This window comes from Pelodiscus sinensis, chromosome 3, assembly GCF_049634645.1.
Source record: "Pelodiscus sinensis isolate JC-2024 chromosome 3, ASM4963464v1, whole genome shotgun sequence".
NCBI classification, from domain to species: domain Eukaryota; kingdom Metazoa; phylum Chordata; order Testudines; family Trionychidae; genus Pelodiscus; species Pelodiscus sinensis.
In genome coordinates, this window is record NC_134713.1 from 139,561,959 (window position 1) to 139,575,549 (window position 13,591).

General features: G+C 48.5%; 1 long non-coding RNA gene across 1 annotated transcript; it reads right to left on the reverse strand.

Annotated features, from left to right (window-relative positions):
- Positions 1 to 8,607: 8,607 nt before the first annotated feature.
- Positions 8,608 to 11,803, reverse strand: LOC112547156 (uncharacterized). The gene is made up of 3 exons (XR_003090898.2): positions 11,591 to 11,803; positions 11,033 to 11,371; positions 8,608 to 8,730 (listed from the first exon to the last, which is right to left on the reverse strand). It is a non-coding gene; the product is annotated as an uncharacterized LOC112547156 (long non-coding RNA).
- Positions 11,804 to 13,591: the final 1,788 nt, after the last annotated feature.

A 13,591-nucleotide genomic window follows, 5' to 3' on the forward strand; every position in this document is an offset into this window, starting at 1 on the left:
AATTCCTGAATTTTGCAATGCTTGCCTAGCACCTTTAGCAGTATTGCCACAGGGACACAACTTCAGCACTGACAAGACTCTGGAATGACATTGAAGGTTAGCTGTGACAAATGGAACCCCCAGTATGCCAGTAATGAAACAGAGTAGGGCTTTCTGTATCTGTGGGGATTCAAGCTTACCATTAATTTGCCAAGTATGGCTTGCAGATAGATCAGTGTTCTTTGTCTAGATAGATTTGCCTCCTTAGCCGAAGATAAGGATTTCTACAGGATAGACAGATCCAAGCCCAACTGCAAATAGCGATTGAAGGCAGTGACAAGAAGTACCTCACAACACACACAAGGGATTATTATAGTTTTATAGGCTAGTGCTTGGAACAACATCTGCACCTGGCAAGGACTTTCAGTTTTACAATTCCCAAATGGTCTTCTTGTAATTCTTGGAGTACATGTGACCTGAGCTTTATATGAATAGCTGTTCTGATGTAGTACATTACATTTCTCGATATACCCTTATCTCTTCTTGTCTTGCAAAAAGCAAAAGCTGGAAATGGTTGTTTGCGTCAGTCTATCCATTCAGCATAATGCTATACACTTTAGCCAGCTCTGGCTCGTTCTTAGTTCCATGCTGTATCCTGGCATTTATAACTGGCAAGAGTTCAACCTGAGCCGTATAGAGCTTATCTACTGTCTTTGGTTCCCCATTACAGTCTCCAGGGGCAGGCCTGACAAACAGTCTGAATTTTTGTGTTGGCTGGTGCATTTAAACTCAATATTGTGACCGTGAGCACCCAAGAATATCACCTATCCTCCCAACCATGCTTCCAACACCACCAGTACACCTGCCTGTGGGTTAAAAAATGAATCCAAAGGCGATCAGTAACCAGAATAAATCATTTTCCATACAGATCGTGGTGAAACTTTTCAACTCTGCAGATTAAATTCAGAACTTGTTTTTCACTTGCACATAGTTCCTGTCTGCCATGCAGAGAGCTCCAGAAGCAAAGGCAACAGGGCCTTTCAGGATAATCTCCCATCGCACATGAAATTACTGCTTCTATTCCACAGGGGGAAATGTTATATGTGGTGTACCATGGCTTAGGACTGATAGACAAATATGGGGAATTGCTAAACAATGTCAGGCTCTTCAGTATTGCTGGTTGGAAATTTTCTGTTGCAATGACTTTCTGATGGGAAAAGCCTGCATTGTAAAAATAATCCCCCCACCATGGGATAATTGAAACAGCAGCTCCCTGGATGCTCACCAGGAGGGGTCATATCAGTTGACAAGCACCTTGCAGGCAGGGAGCTGACATGGTGAAAAATTCTATTAGGTTCTGACTGTCCTGCTTTGGGATGACTTTTTTCCCCCAAATTGTTAAATTTTCCACAGGAGTGGATTTTCATTTTCTGGCTGGCTCTGGTTATCAGCAAACACCAGACATGCCTAAACACATTCCTTTGCATTGTAGGAAGAGACCAGCTTCTCCATAGCAACAAATCCACATGGTCTGCACTGGACCATGAATGGGCCATATGTTTTTGATTGTGGTAGATGCCCATTCAAGATGGCCTTCAGTAAGCTGTATGAATTCAACTAATTCAGTGCAGATGTTGGCATCATGGAGGCTATTCTTTTCACAGGTGGAAGTCCCTGAAAAGATTTTTTTAAGTTACCATGGAACTCAGTTCACATCTGAAGAGTTTCAATTTTTTGTCAAAAAAAAAAAATATATATATATATAAAAAATGTCACATCAGCACTTCACCATCCAGCCACAAATGGGTTACTGCAAAGGCTTATCCAGGCATTCAAGCAAGAAGTTTATGCTGTGGCTCTGAGTGAAGATGGTTTACAACATAATATGGTGAATTGTTACTTGCCTGTTGGCATGCTGCATGTGCTACTGCAAATGGGTCACCAGCAATGGTGGGGGTCTCCTAGGACATTCTGCTTTGGCTTAAGAGAGAAGGCTGGGGTCAGCTGTTAATGTATCTGAACGGGATTGCTGTATCTGTGCCCTTTGGGAGCTCATGAACCAAGGCCATGTAGCCTGCACTGGGACTCCTGCTCCCTCTGGACTTGCTGCAATAGGGATTTCCTATGGGGCAGGCAGAATGGCCCCCTTCCATCACACTTGGCAAACTCCTGTGCAGACCCTGACTATGGGAACAAGGCTTCCTGCCTCACTGGGAGCCCGTGGCCAGACTGGAACAGATAAGTCCCTACTGGGGTCAGAATTTAAATATTTAGAAGTCTCCGAAATACACACAACAGCTGCCCTCTGTTTCCCTGTCTCCAAAACCTGGCTGCTCCTTGGTGGCTGCAGAGTGGATTCCAGGCTGTATACAGCACAGCCCCGCCATATACTGAACTCTGGGTGATCATTTGACTGCAGCTGCAAAGCACAAAGGGAAGGGGGACCCTGGTTCTTTGCCTTTCCCTGTAACCTGTGTCAATCTTTCTTCCTCTGTTCTCCTTCTTCCCTTGCAAAGTCATTCCTCCCCCTCCTTTCCACTGCTCCTCTCCCTCTGCCCTTCCCCTCCCCGGGCTGCATGCTAGGCTCTTCCCTCCTCTGCTGGAGGTTCCTGCTGGCAAGGAGGTTAAAAGGCAGAAGGGGAGCTGTTGAGGGAGGCAGTGCAGGCTAGTTGCTGACCTCCCAGCAGGGAGTGACACAGGAAACCCTAATTACATGCTTGTGACAGCAACGCTGTATCATCTTAATCACGCTGCTGCCATGTCGGAGATGCTACTTGGTGGCGGTGGGGATTATGCAAAACAAACACACGCAGATGAGCTCCACCAGGGAACTACCCCGAAGGACTGGAACTGCAGCTGGTTCTGGACATGGGGAGAGTCTGATACAAACCACTTTGAGCGCCCACACGGCCTGCATTCTAGACAAAGCAGCTCCTCCCACTGAATCATGCTGGCTTCTTTTCTTGTCGTAGTCACACTTCTCCCTCCCCTTTCATCAGAGGCTCTCAAAGCTCATTACAGACATTAATTACACTCCAGCGCACCCAGCAAAGTAGGTCAGCTTCATTCTCCCCATTTTATAGAGGGGTACACTGAGGCATTGAGTGGGGAAGGTGCCCAAAACCACACACTGCTTCAGTGGCGAAACGGGGATTAGAACTCAGAAATTCTCCTTTCTTCTCCACCTCCAGCCCAGACTCTCTCCCAGAAACAGACACCGAACCGTGGAGCCCTGACTCAGTTTCCTGTGTTACCCAGCCTTCACCACATGCCCACACCGGACCCCACTCTCTTGTCTTCAGCCTTGGCATAGAACCTAGCAGCCCTGACTCCCAGTCTCCCTATCAGAGGTCAAAGTAAGGGGGTGCACCCTGGTGTGCAGCTCTGGCAAGAGCTGGGGCAAAAATCAGCGGGGAGCTATTGAAAGAGCTGGCAGGGACCTGGGTTGCAATAGGACAGTGCCTGTAACAAAATACATGACTATGTAGCACTTTAAAGACTAACACGGCTACATTTCTATCACTATTCTACATGCAAGTGCCTGTAAGACATTGTAAATTACTTTCACTGCTGTGCCCTATTACATCACACTCACTACCATTTCTAGAGGGCATTAAACACATCTCCATTTCTTCACAACTGTTGATCTGCTGGATCTGTTTCCTGAAAGTCTTCACCTCCCTAATGAAGTGACCCCGCCTTTCTCCGCCCAGCCCCACCTGATGAAACCCTCCTCTGCATGGCAGAAATCTAGATGTACTTTCCCCAAGACAGATTTGACACCAGGCTGACCCATCCTCCTGGCCAAATGAAAGCCCGTGGCTTCCCTGTGGACAGCTCCAGTGCCTTGCAAGGTCAGCTGGTGGGCAGCACTCATAAGAAAAACAGTTCAGCCCTAGAAGGATGTGAGGTCTGTGGGACTGGCAAACTTGGCTAAGGGTTAAACTACTGCAACCGTCTAGTTAAACATGATATTATAGGGGCTAACTCACCCATGCCCCCTCTGGCAGGGCTTGTAGATCTGTCAGGAGAGTCCACAAGTTTGGGGAGCAGGGAACACATCAGCCCACACTGTGTAAACTTGGCTTCATCCCTGCGAGGTGGAGTTTTGGGCTGGAGCTGTTCTGTGGGATGCTGCTAGAGACACGTACGAAGTGGGGAGTACCTGCATGTCTGAGGTTCAGTAACGCCAAAAGGAGTTTGGTATTACAGCCTTCCAGGAGTGGGAGAGGTTCCTCTCCTTTTCCGTTGCGCCCCTCTATGCCACTGGCAGGCCAGCGAGTGAGATAATGGTTCAGATTGGGATCCGACTGCAAAGGCCGCAATTAGTGTCATGGGGGATGTGTAGCTCATGGCAGTTCCAGGAGCTGTGGCTCACTGAGAGCAATTCTTACTGTGGTAGAAAGCTGGCCAGGCCAGTACGTTGCATAGCAGCGGGTCTCCCATCCCACAGGACAGAACATTGGATGTATTTAATAAATTCAAGTGCAGAGTACTTCACTTAGGAAGGGCAAGGCAAACACACAACCAATGGGGAATAACTGGCTTGGTGCTGGTATTACTGAAAAGGATCTGGGGAGGGTGGTGGATCATCAACTGAAAATGAGCCAACAATCTATGCAGTTGCAAAATGGGCTTAAACAGGAGTGTCATGTGTTAGACACGGGAGCCAGCTGTCCTGCTCTAGTCAGCACTGGCGAGGCCTCATCTGGAGTGTTGTGTCCTGTTCTGGGTGAAGGAAGATGTGGACAAACTGGAGAGAGGCCAGAGGAGAGCAACAAGTGATAAAGGTTTTCGAAAACCTGATCTCTGAGGAAAGATTGTAAAAAACCCTGGGCATGTTTAGTTTTGAAAAAAAGACTGGTGTGGGACCTGATAGTCTTCAAATACATGAAGGGCTGTTACGATGGAGGTCAGTGGTTCATTATTCTCTACTTCCACTGATGGTAGAACGGGAAGTAATGGGCTTAATATGCAGCCTGGAAGATTTAGGTTAAATACTAGGAAAAAACCTTCTAAATCTAAGGGAAATTAAGCTCTGGAATAGGCTTCTAAGGGAGGCTGTGGAATCCCCATTTAAGAGCAGGTTAGACACACGCCTGTCAGGGGCAGTCTAGGTTTCCTTGGTCCTGCCTCAGGGCAGGAGACTAGAATAGATGACTTCACACAGTCCCTTCCAGACCTACATTTCTATGATTCTGCATAGGATGGACGAGGCAATTTGGCTAGAAGAGCCAAACCCAGCCCTTAATGGATAGCGCTCGCCTGTTTCAGATTTCTTGATAATCACGAAGACCTGACCGTGTTCCCTGTAAGCTGAGTACTCGGGCAGACACCCAGGAGAGATTCTGATGCTGACTAGTTGATTAGCAGAGTGTCCACAGCCAGCATCATGTGTTTCTATTGGTGGTGCGCTTGCCTTATACATGCCTTGGTGCACAGAACAAAATGTATTAAGCCCATTACTTACAGATGGAAAAAATTAGAGGGAGCATTGGTCCCAGCCAAGGACATATGTGGAAGGCCCCAAAGGCCATGAGGAAAGCGATCGCACTGGGATATCCTGCCTAGCTAGAAACAAAAGACTTTGGGATAGCCTGTCCTCATTCCCAACCTGGTTAGCTGCTCCAAGAGGGAGGTATGGGTAAATATGGGATAAGGAGGACTGGAGGGTATTTGTCAGAGCTGGTTGCCCCACTGCTCATAACGCCATACAGTGAATCTAAGGTATTAGAGGCTCAGAGTACTGAGACTCTGCTAGGGTATGTCTACACTACAAAGTTAGTTCGAACTAACGGACGTTAGTTCGAACTAACTTTCATAGGCGCTACACTAGCACTCCGTTAGTTCGAATTTAATTCAAACTAACGGAGCGCTTAGTTCGAACTAGGTAATCCTCATTCCACGAGGATTAAGCCTAGTTCGAAATTACTAGTTCGAATTAAGGGCCCTGTAGCCCCTTAATTCGAACTAGTGGGAGGCTAGCCCTCCCCAGGTTTCCCTGGTGGCCACTCTGGCCAACACCAGGGAAACTCGTCTGCCCCCCTCCCGGCCCCGGACCTCTTAAAGGGGCACGGGCTGGCTACGGTGCCCGTGCCAGGTGCAAGCCTGCCAGCACCCAGCCAGCAGACCCTGCACCTGGCACGGATCGAGCCACCCACCCGATGCCCCCCAGCCCTCCCCCTCTTCCCGGGACCAGGCTGGCGGCTCCCGGGAGCTTGCCCGGGACCTCAAGAGACGGGCACCCGCCTGGGCTAGTGCAGACATCGTGGACCTCGTCCACGATCTCCGCACTAGGCACAGGAAGGTGGCCGGCTAGGGTAGGAGAGCTGCCAGCCTGGCCACCCAGGAGCAGGAGTGCATGAAAATCAAGGTGGTCCACTGAGACCCCCGACCCTGAGCCCTGAGCTTACAATGGCCGTCCTGGGTCAGACCAAAGGTCCATCTAGCCCAGTAGCCTGTCTGCCGACAGCGGCCAACCCTAGGGACCATGGAGGGGATGGACAGAAGACAGTGACCAAGCCATTTATCTCGTGCCATCCCTCTTCAGCCTTCCACAAACCTTGGACAGGGACACCACTCCTACCCCCTGGCTAATAGCACTCCATGGACCCAACCTCCATGACTTGATCTCACTTCCCTTTCAACTCTGTTCTAGTTGTAGCCTTCACAGCCTCCTGCAGCAAGGAGTTCCACAGGTTGACTCTTTGCTTTGTGAAGAACAACTTTCTGTTACTAGTTTGAAGCCTGCTACCCATTCCTTTCCTTTGGTGTCCTCTAGTCCTTCTTTATGAGAACTAACGAAGAACTTATCTGTATGCACCCTCTCCACCCAACTCCTGCTTTTAGAGACCTCTATCCTGTCCCCCCTCCGTCTCCTCTTTTCTAAGCTGAAAAGTCCCAGTCTCTTTAGCCTCTCTTCATATGGGACCTGTTCCCAACCCCTGATCATTGTAGTTGCCCTCCCCTCTCCCAGCCTCTCTCTTCCCCCTCCCACCTCTTTTTCCCAGTCTCCCCCAGTTTTGTTCAATAAAGACAGATTCCATTTTTGAACACAATTGTCCTTTATTTTGTACATCAAGAAAAGGGAATAGGGAAGGGTAAGTGGAAGGAGGTGAGGGAGGAATGGGGTATGCGCCCCCGATGGGGAGGACTGGGCTGGCTCTGTGGGCTTTTGGGGTGGAAGCTCTCCTGCAGCCCCCCAATTGCCCCCTCTGCCCAGATGGCAGCCTGTGGCAAGTGCAGCCGGTCTGATGGCCGAGTGCTGTGATGTGCCCAGTGTGGGCACTCCGGGCACTCCAAGCCAGGACTGCTTTGCAAGCTGGGCACCCCTGAGAACTGTCTGTCCGGGGTGGGGGTCGGGACCCTTTAAGCTCAGCCCTCGGCTAGCCTGAGACAGCATCTCCACGCTCTAAGTCCTCCTCTGATGCCCTGCCGGCACTGCTTCTGGCCATCCTTAACCCCGGTTCAGGGTCCACTTAATGTGGACATGCTAGTTTGAATTAGCAAAACACTAATTCGAACTAGTTTTTTAGTCTAGATCCGTTAGTTCGAATTAGCTTAGTTCGAATTAACTAATTCGAACTAAGTTAGTTCGAATTAACGTTGTAGTGTAGACGTACCCCTAGTGTTTAATCCAATGTATGACTGGCAGGATCAAAAGATAGAAAGGTTGCCTGATGTGAAGTATGTTCCAGCTTTTGATTGCTGGACATTCAATAGCCCATGTGCTAGAGGCAGTGCTAAGCACGGTTCCACGAGGAGAGAGGCAGGAAGAGGCAAGAAGGGGGTTTTAGAAAGGATGAGCATTTGGAGCTGTGGTGTGCAAAGTCACATGTTTTCATAGGGACAGGGGCAACATGATTGGCTCAGGGAAGGTACACAAGCAAAGGTCAGCCTGCAAAAACTCTGTGGAGAATTGGAGTGAAGTCTTAAGGAGAAGAGAAACTTCTTTAGACAGATACAGGTGAGCAGAGTGGGAGACTGCCGGAGCAGCAGGGAAAGGGCAGAGGGTGACTCAGATTCCTCAGGAATCTCTGTCTTTATGGAGAAACCAAGGCCTGGCCTTGCTCTGCCCATAACGAACTCCTCCTTTCCTGGCAATTGTTTCTGGCCCATGGCTGACTCCGTGGTTTTCCTTGCCAGCCACGAGGCAGACATTGCCTGAAATGGCTTCTCTCTGCATCTTCCAGGTGACAGACACCTGCAACGCTCCCTTCCTCTCTAGACTGGCTCAGACTTGCTCTTAGGAGGCAGTATTACAGACCAACCAATCCACATGCCAGTCATTGTGTCCTGTAGTCTCTGTGCCAGGGGAGAGAGAACAAGACCTTGGCAGAACTTACTTTTCCTTCTGGGTACTGCTGCTCCGATAAAATTGTTCATTAATAGACAACGCTCACAGTGCCCAAATTAAATTAATACCAGTGCTGTAGATAAAAGGGCCAACGCTACCCAAAGGAACAAAGGAGGTGAGAAGTATCCGGAGTGCCAGACTGTTGCTGGTGCTTGTGGTTTCTGAACTCACTGCTGGGCCAAACAGGGTTGTGCTAAGGTTGCCAGTTTTGGTTGGAGATATTCCTAGAGGTTTCAACACATGACATAATCTTTAATTAAAGAGTAATCTTTAATTACTGGAGACCACAGGCCAATCCTGGACAGCTGGCAACTGCTGCTGTGCACATCATGGACTGGGAAACAGGGAAAGTGGACTTCCCAACTCAGCGACTCTTCACATCACGGCATGCTTAGCTTTGGAAGGAAATGAAAGGTCTTAACATCACCCAAATACAGGACTATGTAGCACTTTAAAGACTAACAAGATGGTTTATTAGATGATGAGCTTTCGTGGGCCAGACCCACTTCCTCAGTTCTGAGGAAGTGGGTCTGGCCCACGAAAGCTCATCATCTAATAAACCATCTTGTTAGTCTTTAAAGTGCTACATAGTCCTGTATTTTGTTTCAGCTGCACCAGACTAACACGGCTACATTTCTATCACTATTTAACATCACCCAGTCACTGTCCACCATTAAACAGTGCTAGCCCAGGTTTAGTATAGAGAGACCTCAGCCAGCTTAGTACCCTGGCAAACGTTAAACCATTAAAATCCTTTTAACCTTTTATTAAAGATAAAGAAGGAAAAACAGTGAAAGCATTTTCAATGCCAAGTATTAAGTAAGGTTTTCATTTTAACAATATCCCTTATTCCCTTCCCCTTTAGGCCTAGGATGAAAGTCTTTTAGGCTAGGTCTACACTAGTAAAATACATAGCTGGAGTTGGCATTCCTTAAGCTGAGCTTGGTGCCGTCTTCCTTATTCCGCGCATCTGCCAGGAGTATCAGCACCGGCTGGAGCTGCCCTCAGCATTCAATTTAGTGGGTCTTAACTAGACTCACTAAATCAAATGCCAGAAGATCAATTGATCTCCCGCACGGTAAGTATAGATGTAGCCTTAGTAAGCATTAGCGATGGCAGCAACTGATCCTTTTGGGGAAAAGAGAAGTTAGTTGAGATAGGCTGGAGCAGTGGTTTTTGCTCAAGTCTGATCCTGTTTCATCCCAGCTGATGTTTGGGGAACTGTCAGGGTAACAATGTCATCCGAGTCTCCTTCTTCCCCTCAAGCTGCTCACAGGGCCGGCCCACAACATTTTGGCACCTGAGGCGGAGAGCTCAAATGATGCCCCCATGTCCCCTCGCTTGGGCCAAAACTTTGAAAGGTCTCAATTTTGCCTTCTTCCTGTTCTACTCCTCTCATGGCACTGCTCTGCTACCTATACATGCACCAGCAGGAGACACAATTTTCTACACTCTGGGTCCTAGTGGCATCCTCTCACAGTCTGGCACCTGAGGTGGCCGCCTCAGTTCGCCTCATGGTAGGGCCAGCCATGGCTGCTCAGGACATCCCTCAGCAAAATAAAATAGGTCTAGGGGTCCTAGGACATGGCGATGTTCATTCTGGTCTCCATCATCTGTTTTTTCTTCTTTCCCTCCCCACAGTCTCTCTTTAAGGACCCAGAAAGGGAGTGATGGATCCCCTCTTTATTTTGTCCTCCAGTTAGGCCTGCTTTCTGACACACCAGTTTTGGCTCATTAATGTTCAGTTCTACATGTTATGTTTTTACCAAGCATAATTTCAACACCGCCCTTGAGTTGTATCAGTAGGACTTAGCTGTTTAGACTCATTTGGTCTTTGGCTCCCCTTCCTCTCTATTCCCAACATCATTTGTTATTACAGGTCATTGTAACAGATGACTTTTCATTGACTTTTCCCCCCAATTGCTCTTATAATTTAGGATACATGAGGCCCAGTTATCACTGCAGAGGTGCTGTCATGCTTTTAAATGCAGACTGGGGCCAGGATGGCAAATCCTGAGTTTGTAAAACTCTTGAGCTTAGGTTTAAAAAAACCCACCTCACTGTTTTTAAAGGGTTATTTTTCTTTGCCTCTTTGCTTAAGTTACATTCAGGCCACATTTTCAAACTTTTCTTTGCACCCTCTGGGGATAAAAAAAAAATCCTTTTTTGTTTACAATAAAAGCTGAGTCTCTCCTCCAGTTGCATGAACCCAGGAGCTGGCTCTTGAAGATAAGCACCCCATAACCTAGGACTCCTGTTAAAATCACAAGGGCTAGCAGTCCTGGGTCCTGCTATGCTGCTGGGGCAGCAGCCATTTTGTACTGCAGTTAAGATACAAACGGTTGCCAAGGAGTCCACTGCCTGCCTCTCTGATGGAACAGCTAGCTATCTGTTCTCTCCACCCTCTGAAGTAAGAGTGCCTTAGTACATGAATACCTGTTTTGCCCTGAAACAGAGCACTGAACTGAAGCTTGGCTGCATTGGGAACTTTATCTATGCTCTAAGGACGGCGCCAAATTTTTTGCTTTTTAAGGACTTGAAAAAGAGATGGGTGCACTCTAAATGGCTCAGTTAAGAAAGGTGCCTTGGCAATACATAAAATACATCAATAATAAGTGGTCATCTAAGTAAAGGCCCGATTCAGCAACCATAAAAGTTGGCGGTAAATGTCGTATTAACTTCATCAGCCCTAGATACCTCATTTGTGGTCCCAACACATCCAGATGCTCCTTCGAGTTCTCTTGCTGCCCCAGTTTTCTATAAAGGCCCCAAGTGAGTGCAAGGGAACTGCCATAAAGAACACACTCTCATCAAATCTCCTCCAGTTTACATCTCATGTTAGGGCCCAAGCAGTTCCACTTTGCTCTCCAAACCTCGTTGCCTATCCCCTTGCCTCCTGTCGTCACATCAGGCTCTCTCTCAAACCTTCCTCTGTTGAGACCAAGCTTCTTTCTGACGTCTTCCTGCGTGATACTGTCCATAAATCCCAGCTAGGCTCCAGCCTGTCTGAACTGCAGCAGCGCAGCCCCCTCCACCCTGGGCCAAGAAACAAGAGCACACTGCTTCAAAATGTGCCCTGGGCTTCTGGACTGGTTTCAAAACCCAGGAATAAACACTCCCACCCCCACCCCCTACACACACAGTTTCTAACAAGCCTCCTTGAACACCCCTCCCCACAGCTCCTCCTATTCTCCAGTGCCCACACCTCTCCTTGTAAATCTGCCCCTCTGGAACCCATATCTGCAGGCTCTTGACCTCCAGGCTAGTGCTCCCGAGTTGCCCACCACCGATGCTTTCCTCGTACTTGTAGACCCCCTCTCCACCCGGATTAATTTCTCTGGCGCTCTCAGCTTGACTTCATGGCTAAAATCCCATTTCCTTTTCCTGGACCTTGACTTTGAGCCCCCTTTCTAATGCCTCCCCGATTCTATGAGGTCCCTGATCCTCCCATGCTCATTGTCAGCCATTGCCACCTCCTTCCCTATCTCACTGTGAATGGGAGCTACCCCAGCCCATGCCATTGTGACCTGACATGACTCTGCAGCCCCTCTGCCCTCAGCACTCCAAGTGGTTGCCTATGTAACCTGCCCCTAAATCCGGCCCTCTTGGGTTCTTCACAATGACTGACTAAAATCAGAACCCCCTACAATAAGAATCTCTTTTGTGGGGTCTTGTTTATTCAGTCTTTAATTAACAATAGATTCTTTGGCCCCACAGTCTCAGCTCTTTGTCTGTCCTTGACAAAGGTGTCCCACCACCATCCTTCCTAGGGCCTAGCAGCTTTCTGCCCTTCGTGGGCTTTTTTCAGTTGCCTCTTCTGCTCAGCCTTTCCTGAACTCCTTTTAGGCTGTTCCCTACTCTCTAGCCAGCTCACTCTCAGGGCTGGCCACCTTCTCTCCTCCATCTCTCCCCCTCATCTGTCCCAGTGGTCCAGTGAGGTCATTGACCCATTTCCCCACTTGGGGAAGTGAGTTATCTGTGTCAAAAGGTGGGGTTGAGAATCATATTCTCTTAAAGGGCCAGCCACTGTGTGATACTCATAACCAGCTGTTTCCTGCAGGCTACGCAGGCTAAGCCACAGAGCCAATGAGTGTGGCCTATAAATGATTCAGATCCTTCTGTATGAATGAGCACGGCTAGTCATAACTAAATAATTCTGTACGAAATTGAGTGGTCTGAGATGGGAGTGGAAAGGGGTAACCAAGAGCACTAGGAGTGAGAAAGAGGAGTTTTTCTGACCTCCTGATCACACCAAACTCTTTATATAAACAGAAAGTGAAGAGTTTGAATAAGTCCATGAAGGGACAATAGGAACCAATGAGTAAAACTTTCCCCTCGGAGCTCTCATTAGGCACAGACAATGGGGCCACACCTGTGGTTTCGTTAAGAGTCTCACCTGATCTGGTGCTGGTGGTTAGTCTGACGTTTTCACATGCCAGCCCCATAAATCCTATAAGGAATTACGGCCTGTGTACCGCATAAGTGCACTTTGAGCTGGCTGGGACTAGAGAAGCTGGGAGCACCCAGCAAGTCAATGCGTCTGCCCCCTTCTTGGCCGCACCTCCTGCTGAAAGTTGTGAGCTACCGTAGAGTCTTCCCCGTGCTCCACAGTGCTGCCTGCTGGGATAGGCTGGGTTTGGATTGCTGGGAGCGTTGTTAGAGCCATTCTCTGAAGAGCCTTCTGCTGTGAGCTGACCTCGCCTCATTTATTTTGAGTTGTGCAACATTTTTGCCTCTTTGTCAGCGATGTGGCACCTATCTAGACCAATGTATTTTGTGATAAATGTGGTAATTGACTCAGGAAAAGGGAGTGGAATGCTGTCTTGGGCCTTGTTGGGGATAGGAAGCAGCTGGAGGGCTCAGAGCAGGGTCATTCCTCATCTGACACAAATTTCCCTGTCTTGCTGGTAGTGGGAGATGTCCAGTTTTCAGCTGAGTTCAGCAGCCTGAGCTCTGGGCCTCTTTCCACACAAGGGATAAAGAAAGTGCAAGTGTCCTCGCATTTAATGAATCAGTAGGTTCTCTCTCAGCCAGAATGCACAGGGCAGGAGAGGAGGGGATAAGTCAGAGATCTGGTTCCTCTGCCTCAAGGGATTAGAGGTCAAGCTGGGAAGTCCCAGCAGTGCCTTAGGAAACATCATTTTCTACTCAGAGAGCTTTGGTTGGAATTTCTGTCCCTCCAGCTGAAGGAGGGACTCACAGGAGTCAGGATTCAAACTTGGGACACCCTTGGAGGCCTGAATTTGTGAGGATGCT